The sequence below is a fragment of the Macaca mulatta genome, chromosome X (genome assembly GCF_049350105.2).
Source record: "Macaca mulatta isolate MMU2019108-1 chromosome X, T2T-MMU8v2.0, whole genome shotgun sequence".
In the NCBI taxonomy this organism is placed as follows: Eukaryota; Metazoa; Chordata; class Mammalia; order Primates; family Cercopithecidae; genus Macaca; species Macaca mulatta.
In genome coordinates, this window is record NC_133426.1 from 46341910 (window position 1) to 46368785 (window position 26876).

General features: G+C 42.6%; 1 long non-coding RNA gene across 1 annotated transcript; it reads right to left on the reverse strand.

Annotated features, from left to right (window-relative positions):
- Positions 1-4344: 4344 nt before the first annotated feature.
- On the reverse strand, positions 4345-26662 carry LOC106995198 (uncharacterized). The gene is made up of 5 exons (XR_013412811.1): positions 26552-26662; positions 25206-25285; positions 11933-12048; positions 7685-10092; positions 4345-5202 (listed from the first exon to the last, which is right to left on the reverse strand). It is a non-coding gene; the product is annotated as an uncharacterized LOC106995198 (long non-coding RNA).
- Positions 26663-26876: the final 214 nt, after the last annotated feature.

Consider the following 26876-nt stretch of genomic DNA (forward strand, 5'->3'; position numbering starts at 1 on the left):
TGACCCCTGGTAACGTGACTCTGGGGCAGTAAGCAACTTATAGGAAAATACGGTAAGCAATGGCAGGTGATTGTTTAACTCTGCCCATTCTTTAGCAAAGTTCAAGCCCCTACCATAATTTTAACCTAGCCTTATGAATGTGGCGTCAATCTTCAAACAAGGAGGGGGTCAGTTTCCTTTGTCTCAAAGTTGAACTATAAACTAAATTCCTCTCGTAGTTATCTTGGCCTCTGTGCTAGTATAAGAAAAAAAGAAAATTAGCCTATGACATTAGAAACAAGATGGAGCGGAGTCAGTCATGTTAGATTTCTCTCATTACTTATAATTCTGCAGAGGTGGTTTTAATAATTAATGGTGAGAGACTGAATGTTTTCCCCCAAGATCAGGAACAAGACAAGGATGTCGTCTCTCACCATTCCTATTGAAAATTGTACTGGAATTACTAGTTAATGCAATAAGGCAAGGGTAAAAAATAAAAGGCATACAGACTAGGAAAAAAGAAATAAAATTGTCTTTAGTCCCAGATGACATGATTATATGTGTTAAAAATCCCCCAAAATCTACAAAAACAGCTATCATAAAAATGCTTCGGTAAGCAATTATGAATATTCTTAAAAGAAATTTAAAAATAGAAAGTGTTAGCAAATAAATATAAAATACAAAGAACTGAAAAATATATTGACCAAAATTTAAAATTCACTGGAAGGGCTCAATAGTAAAATAGAAATGACGGAGGAAATTATCAGTGAATCTTAAGATAGATCAAAACAAAGAATCCAATCTGAACAACAGAGAGAAAATAGATTGGAAAGAGAAAGAGAGAGAGAGACCTGTGGAAAAATAACAGAAGATCTAATACTCAAGTCATCAGAATTCCAAAAGAAGAAAAGAAAGACTGTGGGGTTAAAAAAATATTCAAAGAAATAATGGCTAAATTTTTCCCAAATTTGCTTTTAAAAATACCCATAAACCTATAGATTCAAAAAGCTGAGCAAAACCCAAATAGTATAAACTCATATTCATACCCAAATATATTTAAATCAAATTTCTAAAAACTAAAGACAGAAAACGTCTGCTAAACAATGTGCTTTAAATTAGAAACTCAGAGAGATCTGCTTAACTACTTCCTTCCGAAAAATGGAAGGCAATAACCAGAAACAAGGATGGAAGATCCGTGTTCCTTCTTATTTGGTGCAAAATAGGATAATGATTCATGTTTTTCTTCAATATCAAAACAGCATTTAAACCAAATGTATTTATTTATTTATATCCAGCCTTGCTCAAAGAAATGAGACCGGTCACAAAAACAATAATATTTAAATATTTAACCCAGCTACTTGGTTTTATTAAATCTGGAAAGATGTCAAACATTATTTGGCTTGCGTGGTTGGCAGAATAATGGCCCCCCAAAGACACTGGCTTCCTAATCCCCACAATCTGCAAATATGTTATGTTATATGGCAAAGGGAATTAAGATTGCTAATCAACCTTAATAGGGTTGATTATCATAGGTTATCTGGGTGAACGCAATATAATCACAAGAGTCCTTAAGCAGAACAAGAGGCCAGAGTGACTCGAATAGAGAAGGATTGAACCTGCTGCTCTTGGCTTTGAGCCTAGAGGAATGGGACCATGAGCCAAAGAATGTGGGTGGCCCCTAGAAGCTGAAAAAAGCAAGAAAATTAATTCTCCCCAGAGCCTCTGGAAAGAATGCAGCCCTATCAACACCTTGATCTTAGTTCACTGAGACCCACACTGGACTTCTGACCTCCAGACCTATAAGATAATAAATTTGCATTGCTTTAAGCCACTAAGTTTTTGGTAATTTGTTACAGCCATGATAGAAAACTAATATAACTAAGGAAATGTATCGCCAAGCTCACATTTGAAGTTAATAGAAATTTAAATCAGACTTACAAATAATTGTTTTCCCTTTATGATCAAACATTATTGGTATCTTACTTCCTTTTCTTGTGACCTGACAATATGGATACACACTTATTTGCAAACATAGTTTGGACCCGTTTTCTTTTCCCCACAGCTTAAACTTTTAGGAAGGCAAAACCTTTAGGAAGCATTCTTCTACAATTAGCCAACAACAGATTTGAAGGGCATTCTTAAAGACCATCTAGTTAGATAAACAGAAATTTAAATTGTAGAAAACATTAAGAAAATAAAATTATTATAGATGAATATCATATTGCTGTTGGGAATCCCGTTAGACATTCTGAATTAGAATAGTAATGGAAATCGTTTTTGTTTGATTGACTAATGCTAGATTTTACCTCTGGAAAACATTTCCAAAAACATTTGCAAATAAAAAGAGCAAAGGCATTAACTGTTTACTAAATGGGCCTTACTCTAGTTTAGAGCTTAATGCCCTCCCACCCGACACAGCTGCAGACACACACACACAGAATTTTTTTCTACAGAAAAAGTGATAAATTTCTGAAGAGTTAAAATACATTGGGAGATAATACAGATACTCGAGAATCTGCTGTGATGGAAGTAAAATGGGAATTTGTGTAACTCAAAATAGCTGATATATCTGTAATCCTTAATATTTGTTTGTGAAATATGCTATATACAATACTACATATAAAGCGTTCTTACCAAAGAAACAAAAAACAAAAAACAAAACCCTCAAACCCAAATCTAATCAAGCCTCTAGTTCAAATAACATTTTACAGGAAGTACAGAGGACAGGAGAACATATTAAATGACAAATCAGTTGCAAAAAGAGAGAGAGATTATAGATTTAAAGAGACCTAAAAGCCTATTAACCAAATTGCAATGTGTGGACCTTATTTGGACCTTGATTCAAAAATAATAATAATAATTTACGCTATGTATGAGAACATTTTTAATTTGAACACTTAATGGATACTTGATGATGTTAAGGAATTTTTGTTACCTTTTTCTAAGTGTGATAATAGTACTGTGGCTGTATATTTTCTTAAATTCTTACCTTTTAGAGATACATGCTGAAATATTGGTAGATAAAATAGTATGACATCTGAGATTTGCTTCCAAAAAATATGGGAGGTAAAGATGGGGATGGGGACATAAATGAAATAAGAGTGCCCATGAGTTGAAAGTTGTTGAAGCTGGGTAATGAGTCAGTGGATTTTCATTATACTATTCTGTCTGTGTTTTTCTATGTTTGAAATTCTGTTTGAAATAATAAAGAGGTTTTTTTAAATAAATGCTTTTAAAATTCTATATGATGTTTTACACGTCCAATTTTCATTCTTTATCACCATTTGCTGGGGAAACATTGAAATGGAATCACTTTTCGCTAAAGTAGACAGTTGCTGTAAGTGTTGAGCGGTATAGGGCACAGAAGTGTGTTGGGAAAAGGCAAACTTTTTTCATTTTTGGTTTGCTTTGCATGTTTAATGAGAATAAAAAGTCCACTTTGCGGGTAAACCATACCCAGCTTTTTTCACTCCCCTCCTAAAGGATGCTTAATATTTTCAGGTGTGCTTTGTATTTGGTAATTTAATCTCAGCAACAGATGGGGGTACCCACTACTGAGGAGTAAGAAAGAGCATTGTACCATGCAGCTGTAAAAAAGGAAGAGTTCATGTCCTTTGCACGAACATGGATGAAGCTGGAAACCATCATTCTCAGCAAACTAACACAAGAGCAGAAAACCAAACACCGCATGTTCTCTCTCATAAGTGGGGATTGAACAATGAGAACACATGGACACAGGGAGGGGAACATCACATACCGGGGCCTGTCAGGGGATGGGGGGCTAGGGGAGGGATAGCATTAGGACAAATACTTAACGCAGATCACGGGTTGATACATGCAGCAAACTACTATGGCACATGTATACCTATGTAACAAACCTGCACATTCTCCACATGTATCCCAGAACTTAAAATATAATAATAAAAAAAAAAGGAACAGTATTCTTCTCCTCCTATATATTCTATTAAGTACTCCTGTACACTAAGTGTTACCAATACTCCTGTACACTGAGTGCTGCCAAACACCAGGGATTGGTCTAGGTCCTGCTGTTCGCCACACAAAAAACAATCACTGAGAGAATGACAGGGAAGAAGACTTTAATCGGGTGCTACAGCCAAGGAGAACATGAGATAAAGTCTCAAATTTCCAACCAACTAGAATTGGGGGTTTATATAGCAAGAAAGGCAGGAAAATAGGAATTAGGGAGGGGTAAGGAAGCAGCCATGATGAATGAGGGCTCTGGCATCTCATTGTGTGGATGCAGTGATCTGGTGAGTTTCAGTTCCTTGCCTGAGGGTCGGTTTCCTGAGGAAGTCTATTAGTCCGTTTCCACACTGATATAAAGATACTATGTGAGACTGGGTAATTTATAAAGGAAAGAGGTTTAATTGACTCATAGTTCCACATAGCTGGGGAGGCAGCAGGAAACTTACAATTGGCAGAAGGCAAAGGGGAAGCAAGCACCTTCTTCATAAGGTAGCAGGAGAGAGAGAGAGTGAGGGGGAAAATGCCAAACACTTTTAAACCATCTGATCTTGTGAGAACTCCCTCATTATCACAAGAACAGCATGGTGGAAACTCCTCCCGTGATCCAATCACCTCCCACCAGATCCCTCCCTCAACATGCAGGGATTACAATTCGAGATGAGATTTGGGTGGGGACACAGAGCCAACCCATAACATGAAGGAACTCAGATGAGACAGATGTAAGTTCCAAGTTTTAAGACTGGGAAGGTCAACTTCTATGTTTATTCAAAAAACTTGTAAATATCAGTTACATGGGACAATTGAACCGGTTTTGTGAGTGCACTCTTGTCCTTTCTGTTGAGTACTCTTGTACACTACTGAGGAATAGGAGTACTCTCCTGGAGTTTGGGTAGGGATAGGATGGCAGAACTGTGAAAATGCTTCAAGTTAAACAACCTGAATGAAAGTCCATAGCCAGAAGTTGGCAGAAAATTATTATTCACTGTTGAACACCAAATCCCAGGGCGGACCCATTTTGCTTGGTAGCTCCTCACTCTTTTCCACTTCATCCTATTTTTCCATACCTCCTTGGGGCTAGGACTTCAAGATGTGATGAGCAAAAGGAAGGGGCTAGGCATAATAAGAGTGCAGGGAAGGTGAGCCTTTCGGGGGAAATATGCCTAACTCCAATAATAACAAGAGAAGGAAGATGAGAGAAAAAGTTACTCCCGCCTGGCTGGGCGTGGTGGCTCACGTCTGTAATCCCAGCACTTTGGGAGGCCAAGGCGGGCGGATCATAAGGTCAGGCATTCGAGACCAGCCTGGCCAACATGATGAAACCCCGTCTCTACTAAAAATACAAAAATTAGCCAGGCATGGTGGTGGGCACCTGTAATCCCAGCTACTTGGGAGGCTGAGGCAGGAGAATCACTTGAACCCAAGAGGCGTAGGTTGTAGGGAGCCGAGATCATGCCACTGCACTCCACCCTGGGTGACATAGTGAGATTCCGTCTCAAAAAAAAAAAAAAAAATGTGACTCCTGCCTAAAGCCCAACATCCAGGGATAGACTGATGATGCCTGTACCACATGGGCCAAGGGGAGCAAACTGGAGCTGAAACACTAGATCCCCTGGAAAAAGGAAACATTTGGGAACTGAGGGGCTGGATGAAGGGCATTTCCTGACATCTGCTAGTGAAACGGGAAAAATTCCCTTGTCCCCCTCACAGGGCATGTGATGGGGGTGTGGCTCGCTTCTTCAGTGCCCTGCTGCTCAAACCTCTAGGGGGAGCATACAGACGGGCAGGCTGTGGGGCTACAGCTGAAGCCCCAGTGGGTGTGTGTTACAGGGTGCTCTTTCAGTTTAGCCGTCCAGGGTTTCTTGCCTTGGTGTACCGGAAGAATCAGATCACACTTGGGCTTGGAGAATGAGTGCAAGGTTTTATTGAATGGAAGTAGCTCTCAGAAGATGGGAGAGCCAGAAGGGAGATGGAGTGGGAAGGTGTTTTCTTCCTGGAGTCGGGCTGCTCAGCAGCTGGACTCCCCTCTGACTGACCCGGCCAAACTCCACATCGTTGTGCTGGTTGACGGGCTGCTGGCGTGCGGTTGTCTGCTGGTGCCTGTCCGTGTGCTCTTCCACCAGTGTGTTCCTCTCGACATCCAGCCACCTGTGAGTTCCTCTACCAATGTGTTCCTCTCGACATCCAGCGGCTTGTGTCTCTGCCTGCTAGGGTCTCAGAGTTTTTATAGGCACAGGATGGGGGCATGATGGGCCAGGGTGGTCTTGGGAAATGCAACATTTAAGCAAGAAACCAAAAATGCCCGTCCTCACCTAGGTCCGTGGGCACAGGTCCAGGGGTGGGGCCCTAGCTAGGGACCATGCCCTTCCCTTCCCAGCACCTCCCTGCCCGCCTCCCATATCACTAGCAAAGATTAGTTTTGTTTTTCTCTTCTTTTCTCTCTCCCTCCCCAACCCTAACTATTTTTTTTCCAGATAAAGAAGGGGACAAGAAAGGAAATACAGTGACCCCCAGAGGGAAAAAGTCAAGATATCCCCCCTCCCCTTAGCTCCCTCCGTAGTTCTCAAAATCACCTGCAGAGCATGTCAAAACTCGCTAGGCCCCCGTCCCCAGGGCTTCTGATCCTGTGGGGCTGGGCTGGAGCCCAATAATTTGCATTTCTAACAAGTCCTAGGTGCTGCTGCTGCTGCTGCTGCTCTAAGCCAAGCTTTAAAGAACAGCTACTTTAAAAGGGAGCTGGTGAAAACCACACCCAAGGCCCCCAGCACCAGAACGCGAGGCTGGGAGTTCTTGAAGTTGGGTGAGTGAACCAGTACCAAGTGAAGTAAAGGAGAATTTGGCTGGATTTCAGCTTTCCTATATCATCCTAAAGTAAACGTTTTAAATTGGTGGATTGGATTTCTTTTTAGTTGAAGATGATAAACATTTCTTGAGCATCTGCTAAGTGTCAGTCCCTGTTCTAAGTTCTCTGTCTAACTAATCTAACCTTAATTCTTTCTTTTTTTTTTTTTTTTTTTTTTTTTTTTTGAGACAGAGTTTCACTCTTGTTGCCCAGGCTGGAGTGCACTGGTACAATCTGGGCTCACTGCAACTTCCACCTCCCAGGTTCAAGTGATTCTCCTGCCTCAGCCTCCCAAGTAGCTGGGATTACAGGTGTGCACCACCATGCCTGGTTAATTTTGTATTTTTAGTAGAGACAAGTTTTCACCATGTTGGCCAGGCTGGTCTCGAACTCCTGACCTCAAGTGATCCACCCACCTCAGCCTCCCAAAGTGCTGGGACTACAGGCGTGAGCCACCGAGTCTGGCTTAATCTAATCTTAATTCTTATAGCAACAACTTTGTAAGGAAGTATTATTACCAGTTTTACAGAAGAAAAAATAGTTTAATTAACTAATTGAGCTATTAATTGAACTAATCTACTACATTTACTAACAACAAACTACTACAACAAATTTTACTATTACTAACCATGTGATAAGAATCCTTACAGAAGATAAGTAGAGAACATTGGGTTACCCAGTATAGGGAACTTTAATTTTTTTAACTTTAATTTTAAACATTAACGTTTACTATTTCCCCTGAAGGTTTGATAGTTTGAGTCTGTGAAATAAACTGATAATAGATTAACAAGGGGAAAGGCATACAAATTTTATTAATGCGCATATGGGCACAGGAGTCATACAAAATATAAAAACTCGGCCAGATGTGATGGCTCATGCCTGTAATCCCAGTGCTTTGGGAGGCCGAAGTGGGAGCATTGCTTGAGCCCAGGAGTTAAACCAGCCTGGGCAACATAGCAAGATCCCCATCTCTACAAAACATTTTAAAATTAGCTGGATGTGGTGGCATGCCCTTGTAGTCCCAGCTACTCTGGATGCTGAGGTGGGAGGATGGCTTGAGGCCAGGAGTTCGAGGCTTCACTGAGCTATGATCTCACCACCGCACTCCAGTCTGGGCGACACAGCAAGACCTTGTCTCAAAACAAACAACAAAAAAACCCTCAAAGAAATGGCCAAATGGTTGGCACTTTTATACCATCTTGAGATTACAGAAATAACAGGGGCTTAGAAGGTGGGAAAACATGTTATAGTGGCAAGACAGATTATAGGAGGGAGAGAAGAGGACAGGCTTGGCTAACAAAGGCGGTCTTTTTTTTCCAGCATCCATTAACCAAAGCTCAGAGCAAAGGCAGTCTTGATATGCAGATAAAACCTCAGAGGTAGCAACCCTCAGGAGGAATAGATGGGTGTCAGGCTCAGTTAATCTTTCCTGGACCCAAACAAGGGGAGGCTTCAGAGAAAGCCTGTTTGCATCTGTTGTTTACTTCACTTTATTTCCTCTACAGATGTAAATCTCCCTAACAAAAGACAGCTTTGCAGAGCTACTTGTGTTCGCAGGTCTTCTGAACAGTCATCTCAAAGTACGTCAAAGAAGTATATTTTGGGGTGAAATATTTTTGTTTCCTTCACTAGCATAGTGAGCTATTTCCAGTGTGTTCTGTGGGGCTGGGTTCAAGTAAACTGAAGTTTTCTACAACAGAACCAAGACCAGGATCACTAATGTGGCACCGGATGTCTTGCAGTTTGCATAACAAAGAGCCACAACCAGAGTAAGATCAGTCTTCTGGGACATTGCAGAGAAGCTCTTGGGTACAGAGGCCGATGGCGCCACCACCCAAGAATTGAATGCCTTCTCTGATTTCTTTCTATTTGGTGCAAATTTCATGAGGACACAAGGAAAAGAGGGTCTTTCCTTAGTAGCATGTTGGTTGCTGAAAAAGATACACAATCTGAAGAATTCCATCCATCAGTGGCCTTTAGCTAAATCAATCCCAATAAAATACCATGTGGCCTGTGCTGTGACAAACGTGCATAAATTGCAACTTTACCATGATCCTAAGGAGAAAAAGCAAAACTCAACCATTCAAACTGTGATCTTCATTTTCCTAGTTATTCGTTGGCATGAATCAACTTAGAACTCAATCCTTAACAGATTAAAATGTTACATTTGTTTCCCAACCAGCTAGTTTCTACATGCTCTATCAGAGCTATTGCGTTTTTGTTTGGTTTGGTTTGGTTTCGTTATTGCTTTGATTTAAGTCATGCAATAGCCATGCTCGGCCTAAGAGAAGCATGTGAGGGAATTGCAAACCTTTCTAGTCTGGGAAAGCACTGCCATAAAGAACATGAGAGGGGGAAAGAAAAGAAAGAAATCAAAGCTCAGTATTTGCCCAAGCGAAGGAAATACAGCAGGTTGAAAGTGCTCCTTAGTGTGTACATATGGGCAATGTTTTGTAACTCTGATGAAGACACGGTTGTTTTGCATTTTTCAACCACAACAACCTGCTTTGACTTCATAGGGTTTTGCGAATCATTAGCGAAGCTGATGTTCCTCAGAGCCTGGCATATTTCCTCCCAACTCCAGCCAGCATCTGCTTCTCAGGCTCAGGCTGGAGTCTAGGCATCTGCACACAGGCTGCAGTGCCGGCACCTGGGAACAGTGTTGGGGGCTGCTTTCCTCCAGCTTCACTGCCTCTCTTCCAAGAAGTAATGCTGCCTCCAGTTCTTATTCACTGTGGTGTTCCTCTGTTTCTCAAAAGAAACTCTCTAACTAGATTAGGCGGAACCAACTATCAGCCATTTCACATGGTTCAACCTAATAAAATGAAACAATCTGACTCCAGTTATATAAAGGATGGGCTTTTGAGAGGAGACAGTTGGAAATAGGGGGGCAGATATTTACATAAGAGAACTTTAGGGGATTTGGGGTTGGAAAGAAAGGCTTCACATCCCTAATTACACTAACCTAGAGCAATTTTGTCTTAAAGACAGAGGAAGTTTCCTGATTCAGCCATTTCACAGTTGCAGTTGCCCCTGTCCAAAAAGTAACTGCGACACCAAGAATAAAATTCCTTTTAGTTTTTCTTTCTGTGGGTGGAGTGAGCAGCAGCAACCAACTGCTAGAAAAATTGTTGAGCTGTCACATGCATTTTGGTCGCTGGCTTCTAGGAAGAAATGCAGTGAAGGCCCTGGTGCTGTGTGCCCTCTGAGCCTGGAAATCAGTCTATAAAATGGTCACAGCCCCAAGGAAAGAGTTACATCTTCCTGAAGGCTCTTCCACATCATCCCTTGATAGTAGGACAAGTGTGGGGTTAAGGAGAATAGATAAAGGCAGCATAATGCCAGGGCTTTGACACCCAATCCACAGTGATTAGACTGGTGTGAGTGTTCGCCCCTGCACTCCTCCACGTGTCTAGTTTAGGCCTGCCTGGCTGAGACTCAATTCTTCTAGCTAACACTTTTTTCAAAAAGCTAGAAATTATACAAGAAAACGCTCCAGGATAGTTCCAGGCTTCTAGCTTTAACATTTAAAAAGAAAGAAAGAAAAAACTGCAGTCTCAAAAATACATTGCTGCTCCGCCACCGAGAAGTAAGTTTAAATAGCAAAAGATTCCACCCCGAGGATGCACATACCCCTTGCAAGAAGCTACTTTGTGACCCGAGCAGCACACTTTCAGAAAGTTGCTCTAGCAATTCTGGGAGGGGGAAGAAGGGGAGAGGCTCAAGTCCCAACCCTATTACCACCCAAAGCCTCTGGATAAAATGACCGAGCCATGGACTGACATGTGAGAAATGGTGCTGCTTCATAGCATTAGAGCCACAAAATCATTGTGTCCTCAATATCAGAGCAGGCCCAGCAAACCCCATAGTCTCCCCTGCATCCCCAGGCTTTTTTATATTGGAGACTTGAGTTAACTTGGCTGCCTTTTCTGAGGTTGACTTTTTTCAAATTATTATTATTATTAAGAGACAGGGTCTCACTCTGTTGCCCAGGCTGGAGGCAGTGGCGTCATTATAGCTCACTGCAGCCTCCGTTCAAGTGAATTCAAGTGATCCTCCCACCTCAGCCACCTGAGTAGCTAAGACTACAAGCAGGTGTCACCACGTCTGGCTAGTTTTTTAATTTTTGTAGAGACAGGGTCTCCACTTGTTGCACAGGATGGTCTCAAACTCTTGGCTCAAGCAATCTTCCCACTTTGGCCTCTCAAAGGACTGGGAGTACAGGCCTGAGCCACTGTGCCCAGACTTTTCAAATTATTATTCTCTTAGCAAACATAGTTTGGCAAATGTTTATTGAGAGGTTACTTACACTCTCTGAGCCTCGGTTCCCTCATCTGCAAAATGGAGATAATAATAATACACACCTCATGGGATTGTTATAAAGATTAAGTGAGTTAATGAATATAAAGTGTTTAAAATAGTTCCTGGGCAACAATTAGCACTTAATTTTAGATATTATTACATTTTAGTTATTACTATTATAAATACAGTAGTCCTCCTTTATCCACAGTTTTGCTTTCCGTGGTTTCAGTTGCCCACAGTCAACATGGTCTGAAAATATTAAATGGAAAATTCCAGAAATAAACAAGTCAGAAGTTTTAAGTTGGGTCCTATTCTGAGTAGTCTGATGAAATCGCATGCTGTTCCGCTGGATCCCACCTAGGATGTGAATCATCCGTTTGTCCAGCGGATCCACACTGTCTATTCTACAGCCTGATAATCACTCAGTAGCCATCTTAGTTATCAGACTGCTGTATCACTGTACTTGTGTTCAAGGAACACCTGTTTTACTTAATAATGGCCCCAAAGCACAAGAGTAGTGATGCTGGCAATTCAAATATGCGAAAGAGAAGCCACAGAGTGCTTCCTTTAAGTGAAAAAGAAAGAAAAAGACAGAATTACTGGGTTTGTAACATATATTGACATGTTATATATATGACAGTAGAAGCCACAAAAGTTGGCCAACTCTACAGTTGGAGGGAGCAGTCCACAGAGGACCACTCTCACTTCTGGCATCAACTGCAAGTTTCAGAGTTTGCTAAAACCACCCCAAGGTTTGAAATTCACTAGAACACTCCCTAAAGCTGTTCTACTTATGGTTACTGTTTATTACAGGGGAAAGGATACAGATCAAAATCAGCCATGGGAAGAAGCAAATGGGACAGAATCCAGGAAAAGTTCCAAATGCAGAGCTTCTGTGGTCTTCTCCCTGTAGAGTCATGGACTGTGTTCCTTTTCCTTCACTAATGTATGACAACACACACAAAGTATTACCAACCAGGGAAGCTCACCTGAGCCTTGGTGCCCAGAGTCCATCTTGGGACTCCATCACATAGGCACCATTGACTGCCCACATAGCTAATCTCAGTTTCCAGTACCTCAGGAGGTCTAGCTGATACTGTATGACCCAAAGCCCCCACCCTAAATCACATTGTTAGACTTTCTGGAATGGCCAGCCCCACCCTAAACAAAAAATAACCTCTCAAGCATGACATGCCAAGGGCTTAGAGATTGCCTCCTAGAAGTCAAGGGCAAAGGCCAGACATCTCTTTGGGTAAGGTTAAATTCTTTGCTACACAATAATACAAAGGAAGAGGAAAGGAGTTCCCTTGTAGAAAAATTATTATATTTACTGGAATTTAGTGTAAATCTGAAGTGCATTCTAATAAATTAAGATAGGTATTCTAATCCCTAGACTAACCACTAATTTTTTTTAAAAAACCCCAATGTAGCTTAAAAACCAATAGAGGAATTAAGATGGTACATTAGAAAATATCCACTTACTACTAAAGAAGGCAGGAGAGAAAGAACAGAAGAATAAAAAACACATGAGACTTCCTGCTTCATGAGTGGGCTCTTTTGAACAGGAAGATATGTACTCTTTCTTCCAACACTGGGCCTTTTTGAGTATGCATGAACTTTTTTTTTTTTTTTTTTTGAGTTGGGGTTTCACTCTTGTTGCCCAGGCTACAGTGCAATGGCATGATTTCAGCTCACCGCAACCTCCACCTCCCGGGTTCAAGTGATTCTCCTGCTTCAGCCTCCCGAGTAGCTGGGATTACAGGCATGCGCCACCATGCCCGGCTAATTTTGTATTTTTAGTAGAGACAGGGTTTCTCCATGTTGGTCAGGCTCGTCTCGAACTCCCAACCTCAGGTGATCTGCCCACCTCGGCCTCCCAAAGTACTGGAATTACAGGATTGAGCCACTGCACCTGGCTGCATGAACATTCTTGAGCACATGACAGGTTTATATTCCTTTGAAGTCTTTTGCCTGCTCTGATTGCCTTCTAACACCACTTACCCCAGAAATGTGTAGAGGCCCATAGACCTTCCAGGTCCCCTGCCAGTCCAATCCTTGGTCTAAGCCTTCGTAATTGGAAGATAAATTACATGCTCAGTTCTTAGCCAGTGGATCTCAGCATATTCTGTGGAAGTGCCCCCACGAGTTATTAATTGAAGCCCAAGCAAAGAAAATAATACATTAAAAAATTGTCTGCTATGTAGGCTGGCTACCATGGTAACCACCAATTTCTTCCAGATCTGGGCAATTTTAAATGCAAAGTGGGTTGAAAAAATCCATTTGTATTTACAGGACTCAAAGCTTCATGAAGGGTCACATGTGGTAGGTGCTACAGATTAACCACACAGCTAACACTGATGTCTCCATCTGTGAAACACCCTGCTCAATTGCCTCCATCGTTCTTGGTATATCAGGCAGCCCTTGATTCTCCCTCCTTCTGTAGACAATGGAGGCTGTTTCTCCACAAAAGCCTTTGTTCAGATTCCAGGGCTCTGCCCCGGGCCTGAATCCGCTGTGTAGGCTCTGGCATGGGGTTTGATGTCATCAACAAGTTGATGAACCGCATGAAAATGCTCCCTTGTCAGGCTAGTGTCCTGGTACACCTTGTGAAGGGAAGGGGTACAAGACCAGGTCCTTTCAAATGTATTTGTACTTTTCTAAAGTACTTGTTATAAATGCACCAAAATTTCAGTGGATATAGCTGTCATAAAATATTCTTAAGACTCAGAGTAATACATCATGGATATGTAGAAACAGAAGAAGTGCCTGTATAGTGTCTTCAAATAATCAAGGCCAAAATCACATGTTTGCTTAAATACCACACACTTGATGGTTGTATATCATAGGTTTTACCAAGTTTTACTTAATTATTGGAATAGTACAAAGATTCTGGGGTCAGACTACCTAGTTCAGTCTACAGCTCTTCTGCAACTGCTGATGTGACCTTGGACAAGCTTCTTGGCTTTTTAGCTTTTTTTTTTTTTGGAAACAAGGTCTTGCTCTGTCACCCAGGTTGGAGTGCAGTGGCCCAGTCACAGCTCACTGCAGCCTCAAATTCCCAGTCTCAAGTTATCCTATCAACTCAGCCTCCCGAATAGCTTGGGACTACAGGCATATGGAACCACACTCGGCTAATTTTTTAAACATTTTTTTGTAGAAACAGGGTCTCACTGTGTTGTCCAGGTTGGTCTCAGACTCCTGGGTTCTAGCCATCCTCCCGCCTCAGCCTCCCAAACTGCTGGGATTACAGGCATAAGCCACTGCACCCGGTCCTTTTTCAGCTTTAGTCTCCTCATCTGCGCTTACTTCATAGGGTTGTGAGGATTAAGCAGGGTTAAGTGCACAGCACCTGGCATATAGAGTAAGATGCAATTACAACGTATCTTGGTAAATAAAGATAAAGCCAGAGGGCTGTGAGAGCAAAGAGGAGTCTCAGACACGTCTGAAAGGTTTCCTACAAGGCTTGCTGGAATCTCCACAGTGGGGGGAAAAGAGAAACCTGGGGTTTCACCGTGTTAGCCAGGATGGTCACTGCACTCCAGCCTGGGTGACAGAGCGAGACTCCGTCTCAAAAAAAAAAAGAGAAATCTGGAACCAGAAAGGACCAATAAAAGAAACGTAGAGAGACACCTAGGAAAAGCATTATGGAAGCAGTTTCTCACTAGACGGTGGGCATCAGGAAGGTGGTGAGCGTGAGGAAGGCGGTTAGCATGAGGAAGGTGGCTAGCATCCGGAAGGTGGTAAGCAGGCGCGATTTATGTCTGTATCTCCTGAGCCCATCTGAGTATCTAAGTATAATGAAATTAAATAGAACTCTATTGAACTAAAAGGATCTGGAAGCCTCCCAGAACTGGAATCAATGCAAAGGAAAACAGAACAATTCTCTTCCTGATCACCAGACTGAGGCTGGGAACAGTTAGTCACAATCACAGGTGTTGTTAGGGTCCTGTATGAGGTGAGTCATAAGTAATTTGTTAATAATAACAAAGCGTGGAAGTGTCTGAATGATGTGCTCCTTCACAGATTTGAGCAGATTCAAGTTTATCACTATAGCAATGATGTAGCCCAATATGCTTTGTTGAGTGGGTTTGCTCGGGAGCGCGTGTTGCGCACATTTGCATACTGATTGCAATGTAGATCAAGGCAAACAAGAAAAAATAAAAACAAATGAGAGTCAACTGATTCAGACTAGAGAAGTATTGGACCTCTTCTGATTTTCGCTGTGAGCGAGAAGTCAGTTCGCTGGCTCCATCTTTCCTCCCGCAGTAGGAACAGATCGGGAGAGGAGGGCAATGCTGCCTTTATCTATAGGAAGCAGCAGAGAAATAATTTTTTTTTTTTTTTTGAGACGGCGTCTCGCTCTGTCGCCCAGGCTGGAGTGCAGTGGCCGGATCTCAGCTCACTGCAAGCTCCGTCTCCCGGGTTTACGCCATTCTCCCGCCTCAGCCTCCCGAGTAGCTGGGACTACAGGCACCCGCCACCACGCCCGGCTAGTGGTTTTTTTTTTTTTTTTTTTGTATTTTTTTAGTAGAGACGAGGTTTCACCGTGTTAGCCAGGATGGTCTTGATCTCCTGACCTCGTGATCCTCCCGTCTCAGCCTCCCAAAGTGCTGGGATTACAGGCTTGAGCCACCGCGCCCGGCCTAATAATTTTTAAATGATTTATTTTAATAATGTAAAAAGTGAAACCATATAATTTGTATTTTCTTAGCACTTTGTGGATTATCAATATTCTCATATGCCTCATCACTTGGATGATCAGTTTGGCTTATGTGAATGACCTACAGTTGAAGGCTGACTTAGCAAGGATATCGTCTAAATGGGATCTGAGAGTTGGAGTCTTTATCCACGGAATACAAACCAGCCTGTGTTAGGAATTATATAATCCATACTTTCCCAAAAGCACACCTCACACCCAATGCATCTTTGAGGAAAAAAAAAAAAAAAAAAAAGGTTGGAAGTGAAGTGGATCAGGATATGCCACCATAAAATATGCTATTTCAGCATAAGGATTATTTTGAGCTGAAAGCAACTGAGAATCAACTGGTGCTGCAAAAGTTCTCTGCCTCCCTTTTGTCTGCATAAAAGTAGGGCATAAATTTATCATGAAAAAGGTGCCCTCCCTTTATCAGGAAGAGAAGCATAACTCTTATCACTGAAGATGGGGAGTTGACGCTGAGATCAGTCTGCATAAACAGATTTTACTAAAATAATCCTTCTCTTCTGTTAGTTCCCCCCATATACTTCCTAGTGACTTTCCCACCATTTATAACCCTGGAAGCTCCAACTCTTTGCTTTTTCTAGCCACTTTTTCACAATTTATTGCCCTTCATAAAAATGATATATAAGCCCTCATTATAACCACTTCTTTGAGACTTACTTCTTTTCTGTGAACTGTCATGTGCATAAAAATACTAAATAAAAACTGTACCTTTTCTCCCGCTAATTTGTCTTTTGTCAGCTTAATTTGCAAGTCCCAGGTATTGAACCTAAGAGGATAAAGGAAACGTGTTTTCTTCCACAACAGAAGGAAGGGATGGAGGCAGGAAAGGACTGAGGGAGAGAGGGAGGAAGCAAAGGAGGAAGGGAGCAAGGGAGGGAGAGAGAGGGAAGGAAGGAAGGAAGGAAGGAAGGAAGGAAGGAAGGAAGGAAGGAAGGAAGGAAGGAAGGAAGGAAGGAAGGAAGAAAGAAAAGGAGGGAGGGAAATGTTTTTTCTTTCATTTGTCTGACACTCAAGCAACTTCGGGATTGTATCTCTTGGATTCCAGTTTGCCCTCCAGTCTCACAAGGCAGGTAATAGGAGGAAGGCCTAGATGCTGAAACTGACCATGGAAACCTGAAATACATAGTTGAGGGCGTATCACTTTCTCTCCAGAACCAAAGCCTTTACCCTGTTCTCCCACAAAGCCTCCTAGAGTCCACATCAGCCCCACATCAGCACTCAACAGAGACTGGCTCTAAATCTCTCATCACCATGGGTTGTTTGTCACACCTAGATAAGTCCTGTGATTTAAACAGTGACTTTTCAAATGGCTTTGCTACTTAATTACACAGACTATACATTTATGAGTAAAAAGAAACATACCTCTGCCTACAATCACTGAGTGAGACAGACAGGGTAGAATTCTATATTTATTATTTCAGGATTTTAATGTGATTGTTTGGTATCTGCTAGACTCAATGGACATGTAACTTCTCACATGAAGACTTCTTTTACTTCATTTCCACACCCCACAGCATGCCAGTTATTTTTCTAGAATACAAATCTTGTTATGTCATTCACCAACTCATATATATATGAGACAGAGTCTCGCTCTGTCGCCCAGGCTGGAGTGCAGTGGCGCTATCTCAGCTCACTGCAAGCTCCGCCTCCTGGGTTTATGCCATTCTCCTGCCTCAGCCCCCAGAGTAGCTGGGACTACAGGCGCCCGCCACCTTGCCCGGCTAGTTTTTTGTATTTTTTAGTAGAGACGGGGTTTTACCGTGTTAGCCAGGATGGTCTCGATCTCCTGACCTCGTGATCCGCCCGTCTCGGCCTCCCAAAGTGCTGGGATTACAGGCTTGAGCCACCGCGCCCGGCCAGTTATTTTAAAAATTAAAAAAATCAGCAAAGTAATACCCAGGCAGGCTGAAGCCAAATGTATCACTTCTTGTACATGCTAATGGATGGCATGGGGCACTGTTTGCAAGAAACAGTTACAAAGTTGTAACTCATTTATCCAGTAATGTATTTACAATGAATCCTTTGTAGCAACAGATCAAAGAACAGCATTTATTAACCTATATCTGTATTTGATTGTACAGCAAATTAGCACAAACACACACCCAGAGATCAGCTTCGATTTCCTCATGCAACACTGGCTCTCTCTAAAGAGAAATACATTTTCTGACCCAAAACAAAGTTTTGGAAAGAAAAATTTTTGAAAAGCAAGCATTTATAACGGCATTTATAATGCTAGTGGGGTTCAACTTGAAAAATTACCCAATTGGCTCATGAGAAAACATGCTTCTTTAATAAACTGCTATGAGTGGGAGTGGGCAGGAGTTGGGGAGAGAAACAGTGGAAGTAGTGAGAGCATGATGAGTGAAGCAAAGAAGAAGACGTGTGTGTGTGTGTGTGCGTGTGTGTGTGTGTGTAGACCTGTACATAAAACCTCCATTATTTTTATGCTTTCATTTCTACACAGCCAGATAATGTCAGGTAAAAGTATAACTTATGACTCAGTCAGAACAATGCTTTTGCTTTGATATATCGATGTTGGCTGAGTCAAGTAAGGGTGGAGATGGCAAGAAAAAGATAATAAGTAGCAAATATATGTGTTCAGCGGAAAGACAAAGCTCTCACTTTGAAGAGCTGGGTTCAGAGGTTTCAAAGGGCACACAGGAAATGCTCCAACAGCATAAACTGGGCCCCAAGCGCCATTCCAGCCAACTTTCAGCCCTCCACATGGCTTTATCTGATCTCATGATTCTCTGTCTCCAGAACCAAAGTACCCACAAAGAAGAATGGCTTTGTGATAAAATCAGATCAGGGCTTCGATCACTTTTATGATCACTAGAGACCTGGAGGTATAGAGATGAGAAGGCAAAAGGCAGACAGTAAGACTATGGTGGGTTCCCCTGAGTTATGGGGAAAGTTATAAATTATTTACTTATGCACACACAGTGCCTGTTTTTATGACGAATATAATAGGCTGAATACCAAAAAGAAAAACTAAATCGAGCTCTGAATCAGGTCTGAAAAACATTACAAATCCATCTCTATCTTTCAGAACTATATATAAGACAGCATTTTGGTAATTTGATGTGTGTAAACTGAGCCTCAGTTACCCACTTGGGCCAAAACAGGAGAAAAACAGGCATTTAGGGCTTGCCATTTTCCTCTTTGAGGTTAAAAAAAGTCATCAATATGAAGTCATTATAAATTAACTCCAGGAGACCAAATTATGAGTTCAACTATTTTCCCAACACAAAACTCTATCCACAGAGCAGAAAGATGAAATTTCATAGAAAGTCTTCAAGGAGGAAAAGCAATGGTCTTTACCCTCTGACACTCTGCAGTTTGTCCTCATCGTGTAGGAATTGGGGCCCATGGTTAGGAGAAAAGAGTGTGTACTTTCAGTATAATAGCAAAACAATTAGGGTCAAAGACCCTGTGTGAGAGAAGAGTGTATGCTAGATTTATATCAGATTTGAGAATCAGGTCCCACTGGTTAACATGGAAAGTTTCACAGAAAATTGTTTATGTCAGAGGAGATGGTGCCCAAGATTTCAACCATCTGACTATATATACATCCATGGGAAATCAGTACAGACATCACAGATTATTCACGGGAGGTAGTTTGTACTCGTAATTGGATATTTCCACAAATGCTTTCTTAAGAAAAACCAGGCTGGGTGCAGTGGCTCACGCCTGTAATCCCAGCACCTTGGGAGGCTGAGGCGGGTGGATCACGAGGTCGGGAGATCGAGAGCATCCTGGCTAACATGGTGAAACCCTGTCTTTACTAAAAATACAAAAAATTAGCCAGGTGTGGTGGTGGGTGCCTGTAGTCCCAGCTACTTGGGAGGCTGAGACAGGAGAATGGCGTGAACCCAGGAGGCGGAGCTTGCAGTGAGCCGAGATCGCGCCACTGCATCCCAGCCTGGGTGACAGAGCAAGACTCCATCTCAAAATAAAAATGAAAAAAAAAAAAGAAAGAAAAACCATAGAAAATGAAGTTGGCCTTAGAATAACTGAACACTCTGATAAGCAATATACCCCCAGAAATGTTCCAGATATGGAGTTTTGCTGCTTTACTCCTATCTCTTTAACAAGTGGTAAAACTCTTCTTCTTTACAACCTATGTCTGTATCTGGTACTGCAAAACTCAAAATATTCACTTTATTGAGAGGCCACTGAACATAAAGAAAGAAAAAAAATGTAGATAGCAATGCTGTGGTTTATCACATGCCACACCGAACCAATGTGAACTTCCTTTTTTTGATTCATAGAATCAAATTACCATCATAAAATTCAAACAATAAATATGGCTCCTCTAATGATTTCTGTCTTTGCTTGATTTCACTGGGAGACTAGCCTAGTGCCTCCCTCTGATAGCTCAGGAATCCCTGGGCCTCTGTTATTAGCCTTTGGACTTGGATTAGAGAAGTTATTTTCTTTAATTGATTATGAATTTATAGTTAGTGATATATAGTCACTCTGTCTAAGCAGTTCTGTGAGTGGAGGGCAGGAAAAACAAATTTTCAGAATAATAGGAATGTCTGAATCCAGGAAATTTTCCTGGACTGCTGGGACTCATTAAGGCAGCAATGTAAAGGTAAAAAGCAGTGGCCCTCAGGGCAGCAAACCTTGGATGCATGGCCATGAGGGTCTGTCTTGCTCTCTCTCAGAAGAAGCAACATGCTACAGGGGCCTCTAAGAAGAGCTCAAATCTCTGCTGTTCTAGCACAATGTTAAATCATGTGTTTAATAGAAATGGGGATGGGAGTGGGTGAGTGGCTGCAAATCCACTAACTTTTCTTTTCTTTTTTTTTTTTTTTTTTTTTTTTGAGACAGAGTCTCACGCTGTTGCCCAGGTTGGAGTGCAGTGGCGCGGATCTCGGCTCACTGCAAGCTCCGCCTCCCGGGTTCCCGCCATTCTCCTGCCTCAGCCTCCTGAGTAGCTGGGACTACAGGCGCCCGCCACCGCGCCCGGCTAATTTTTTGTATTTTTAGTAGAGACGGGGTTTCACAGTGGTCTCGATCTCCTGACCTTGTGATCCGCCCGCCTCGGCCTCCCAAAGTGCTGGGATTACAGGCTTGAGCCACCGCGCCCGGCCTCCACTAACTTTTCTTAGGCAGTCAAAGTCAAGCAAAGCACTACTAATGGTGGTGATTGCATCTTGATCCATGTAGGGGAGGAAAAATATCCTTTTCTCTACCTATCCTAGGTTTATGGCCTATAACAAAAAGCAGGTTAATCAGAAAACCATACAGGTTTATTTCACATAAGTTTTATGTGACATGAGAGCCTTCATAAGGAAATAAGGAAATGAAGACCAAAGAAACAAGTAAATTTGAGTGTTTTTATTCTAGGTTTGATGAAGAATGAACAGTCATGGAGCAATATGATAGGACAAAGAATATTATCTCATGGTAATAAACAGGGCAGGGACTTAACAAGGCCTGTTTGTTTGAATTTTTCTCTGTGTTCCTCCATTTTCAGAGATAAGGATGCTTTTTCCTTCCCTGTAGGTCTAAGAAGGGCATCTTTCAGATGACGGTCATATAACCTACTTTAGGGGAAGGTCAGTGTATTAGTTGGTTTTCATGCTGCTGATAAAGACATACCTGGACTAGGCAATTTACAAAAGAAAGAGGTTTAATGGACTTACAGTTCCATGTGGCTGGGAAGGCCTCACAATCATGTTGGAAAACAAGGAGTTGCAAGTCACATCTTACGTGGATGGTGGCAGGCAAAGAGAGAGAATGAGAGCCAAGCAAAACGGGCTTCCCCTTATCAAACCATCAGATCTCATGAGACTCATTCACTATCACGAGAACAGTGCAGGAAAGACTCGCCCCCATGATTCAATCACCTCCTACCATGTGTTCCTCCCATGACATGTGGGAATTGTGGGAGTTACAATTCAAGATGAGACTTGGGTGGAGACACAGCCAAACCATATCAGTCAGAGAGTCCTCCCTAGGTTTTATAATCTGCTTCAGGGGAGAAGTATGGGGAAAGTTAAGACCAATCCTCCAGTTTCTGCCATTTTATTCAATATGACAAGATGCCATCTTTTGGGGTAGTGTGTCCTGAACCCCATCGCCTATCTGGCAACAGATTTCATCTTTCCTTTGCAGAGGATACAGAACAACAGGACACAGAAGCTAACAAGAAACTCCCAGGAACTCAGGGCACAGGGGCAGGTTCATGTCACAATACTCTTTTTCTCCATATTTTCCTCTCCTTCAACCATTTTTTCAGGACCTAAGATGCTAAACTTAGGGTTCTTCTTTCTCAGACCTTTCCAGGAGTTCCTCCTCATCCGTGGCTCCCATCTCCCCTTCTGACTCCTCTGGGCCCCTGAGTCCTCTACTCAGATAGGGAAAGTTGGCTTCATCTGCCATGGCCTCTGCATCACTAGGCCATGCTAGAAGCCCCCTATATAACCACCCAATTGGTTCTTCTTGCCTGCTTTCCAGATGAAGCTAATTTATCAAGACAGGGTTATTGCCATAGAAAAAGAGTTTAATACATGAAGAGCCAGCTAAATGGGAGACCAGAGTTTTATTATTACTCAAATGAGCCTCTCTGAAAATGTGGAGGCTAGGTTTTTTTGTTTTGTTTTGTTTCTTGAGACAAAGTCTTGCTCTGTTGCCCAGGCTGGAGTGCAGTAGAGCGATCTCGGCTCACTGCAACCTCTGCCTCTGGGTTCAAGCAATTCTCTGCCTCAGCTTCCCAAGTATCTGGGATTACAGGCGCCTGCCACTATGCCCGGCTAATTTTTATTTTTATTTTTATTTTTTTGTATTTTTAGTAGAGACGGGGTTTCACCATCTTAGCCAGGCTGGTCTTGAACTCCTGACCTCATGATCCACCCACCTCAGCCTCCCAAAGTGCTGGGATTACAGGCATGAGTCACCGCGCCCAGCCAGTTTCTTTAAAAGACAGTTTGGTGGGCAGGGGGTTAGGAAATCGTCCTGCTGATTGGTTGGGGATGTAATCATAGGAGTGTGGAAAATGGTCCTCATGCACTGAGTCCACTTCTGGGTGGGGGCCACAAGACCAGCTGAGTCAGTGAGTTGGTGTCTCCAGTCTGGATGGGGCCATTGGATCATCAGAAATGCAAAAATCTGAAAAGACATCTCAAAAGGCCAATGTTAGGTTCTACAATAGTGATGTTATTTACAGGAGTAATTGCGGAAGTTGCAAATCTTGTGGCTTCCAGAATAATGGCTGGTAAGCATTTATGCCTACATCTTAGTGGAATTCAGGCCCCAATCATGCTCCCAACCTGGTGGCCTTTCATTAGTTTTATAAAGGCAGTTTAGTTTTGGGAAGGGCTATTATCATTTAAACTATAAATTTCTCCCAAAGTTAGCTTGGCCCATGCCTTGATCAAGGGCAGTTTGGAGGTTAAAGGTGAGATAGAGTTGGTTGGATCAGAGCTCTTTCACTGTCACAATTTTCTCACTGTTATAATTTTTGCAAAGGCAGTTTCAACTTCAGTTGCTGAAACTTGCAAATAAAACTGATAAAAGGCAGATTAACAGAAAAAAACCAGATTTAAGTATGTGCATACACACAGGAGTTCACAAAGAAATGTGACTCAAGGAAGCAGTTAGAATTTGGGCTTATATACCATCTTAGGCTAGACAAAAGCAAAGCAATCTGGGGCTTCTGGGGAGGAGATAAATTATAGGAAGGTGAATAGGAAATGTACAGGAAATAAGGGTCGTTTAGTAAGGTTTGTTATGTGGATAAGAGACATCCTGGGTGCTAAGCGTTGCCTCCAGAGTAGTTTTCTTGCTGGTACAGGAGAGGGAGACACACCTTTACAAAGGGAAATTTGTAAATTTTCAAAGAGAAATTTATGCCCTACTTTTAGACAGAAAAGGGGAAGGCAGAGAGCCAATTGCTTTCAAATCAAAACAATCCTTATGCCAAAGTGGTATATTCTAGGGTGGCAGATTCTGGTCCCCTTCACTATCTCACTGTCTGTCTGGTGGATAAATACGTGTTGAGTGGCAGACTAACAGAAGAGTCTACTTGTACCACAACCCATCGTAGGTAAGAGCTTTCAGCTCAGTGGCAGCTGTGCCATGTCCATTTAACCAAGCTTGGCAGCGAGTCTTAAGGACTAGCCACAAAAGGAAAGTGCAAAGGGGCACAGCGTCTCTTTGGAGAGTGCCAAGATACCATCAATCTCTGCCCCAGCCCAGGGAAGGCTGGAAAAAGTGCCTCAAGCACTAAGGGGGCGGGGAGCAGGGGCAAAGTGGGTAATGAGTCAGAAAGGAATGTCTGTGAACCCACACCCGCATACCTGAGTGCCAATGTGAAGAAAACCCAGAGTAAATTCCTTTACACAGACTAGGGTCTCACACGCACTTCTAAGGGCAGTTTTTCCATATAAGAATCTGCCCTGTGCTTTACGGAACAGTGAGTCACTAACTTGCTTTTGGATGGAACGCTGCAGAGTGTGCTGTCATTGTGATATCTTTTTTTTCCCTCATGCATTCTCAGCATCACCAGCCTTGCCTTTGTTCATTAGATAAAGAATAGAGTAAAATTCAAGCAGCGGCCCCACAATCACTACTCCATTGAAAAATGGAGGCGGGGAGGGGGAATGGCGGTGCATAAAGACCTGGGCTAGTGAATTGGGTGTTTTTGTTTGTTGGTCTTTAAAGAAATGAACCTAAAACAAGATTTTCCAAATTGGAAAATAGACGCTTTATAGAGTAGATTTCTTATGCAACAATATAAAAATAAGAAATTAAATCTGGGAACGAGAATGAATTCTTCAACATGATTTTGTTTTGAAGTTCAGCCTCTTCAATTAGATGCAGGTATGGGGGAAGAGCTCCATCTAAAGAGCCCAAATTCCTATCTGTTACTTCAGATATCAGGTCAGATTAGTACTTTTAGAAAGCTTAACAGACCCCTTTGATGCAACAGGAAAGAAAAACAAGCTCTCTAAGCAGGAAAATTCAGGACATCCTTCTTCTTAGTTTTACATGATGCGGTTAGTCACTTAGAGACTCTCAGGAAAATAAGCTCCAGGATGACCATCAAGATTAGGGAACATCCCAGCACTCTGGGAGGCCGAGGCGGGTGGATCATGAGGTCAGGAGATCGAGACCATCTTGGCTAACACGGTGAAACCCCGTCTCTACTAAAAATACAAAAAATTAGCCAGACGTGGTGGCGGGCGCCTGTACTCCCAGCTACTCAGGAGGCTGAGGCAGGAGAATGGCAGGAACCCGGGATGCGGAGCTTGCAGTGAGCTGAGATCGGGCCACTGCACTCCAGCCTGGGCGACAGAGCAAGACCCCGCCTCAAAAAAATAATAAAAATAATAAAAATAAATAAATAAAGATTAGGGAACTTACTGGCCCAAATAGCTGCAGAGCAAGTGGCTTCTCTGTTCCCAGTTCTCATCCTCCTAGTGTTTTCTCTTTAGGGCCAAGTGCTGTAAGAGAGAAAGAACAAGATGACAAGGTCAAGACAGCCTCTTTGTAATCCTCAAATCACCAAGAAACAAACCAACCACGATTGTATGCATTTTGATGTGACAGGGAAATAAAGTAAGGTAGAATATTGTGGAGGTTTGGGAGGCAACTTTGACCAAAGATTCTCAAGTTCATCTCACTCTCTTGGGTTAAAAAAGTATGTGTATGTTCGGGTAGGGGGTAAGAGGTAGGGGAATGGAGGGGACACTTCCCTTAAGAAAGTATTTAGGGCCGGGCTCGGTGACTGACGCCTGTAATCCCAATACTTTGAGAGGCGGGTGGATCACCTGAAGTCAGAAGTTCGAGACCAGCCTGACCAACATGGAAAAACCCTGTCTCTACTAAAAATACAAAAATTAGCCGGGCACGGTGGCACATGCCTGTAACCCCAGCTACTTGGGAGGCCAAGGCAAGAGAATTGCTGGAACCCAGGAGGCAGAGGTTGCAGTGAGCCGAGATCCCGCCACTGAACTCCAGCCTGGGTGACAGAGCGAAACACTGTCTCAAAATAAATAAATAAATAAATAATAAAAAATTAAAAATTCAGAAAGCAAAATTTCTTGCCCTTGTAAATTCACACTTCAATAGAAAACTATTGCCTATAGTACATGCTTTCAGGCTTTATCTGATTCTGATTCTACTGGAGCTATTTGCCACTCTGTAAGTTGTAGGTCACTGATAGATATGCAAATCCTGTCCTATCTGGTTCAATTGACTTCCTTCCCCCTGTGTGTGTGGGAGGGGGGGCGGAGGCGGGGGGGGGGGGCGGAGGCGGGGGGCGGGGGGGCAATAAACAGTTTGCCTCCATTTGCAATTCATCTCTAAATTCCTTTACTCCATATAAATTGGGGCTGTTTCTTTTTTAAACCAGTTATAACATCTGCCTGGTTCCCTCAGTTATGTAAGTAAAAGTCTTTAACACATGTTCATTTTTATATCTGTATAACGGTCACGATTTTACCTCTTTCTGGAAATTACCTTTTAACACCCTTGTGAGATTTCTTTCTTAGGTAGCAGCAGCAGGAGACCTGGTGGAGGACCTTCAGTCTAGAGAAGACCAGTACCAGGCCATCCGGTCTATGGGTAAAGAGCAGATGCCTCCCACAGAGCTGTGCTCCACAGAGGAAACAAAGGGACTCTTTCGAAAGGGACATGTCCCTTCTCCCACCTGCCTCCCTTCCGACCTCCCAAGTTAACACCACCATCTAAAACAAGAATTTGGTCACCTTTCGGAAGGCATCTTTCCCATTTTAGAAGGGGTTACTTCTGGATCCTCTCTCAACTTGCTGGTTTCCCACGCTCTCGACTTGCAGTTTCACCCAGTGGGCAGGGCTGGGTTTCTGTTAGCCTGGCTGCAACCTCCTGCGCCCTGCCAACACACAATAATCAGTGGCATTCCTGGAATTCCTGACATAGCAGAGAAGCCAGGCTTGGCCCTGCAAATGCCCTTGAACTGCAGTTCTGACCCCAGTGGGGCATTTTATCTTTTATTCACAGCCAGAGGTTAGGACCTATTTATGTAAATCCTCTGCCAAGGGTCGATTCATCTTG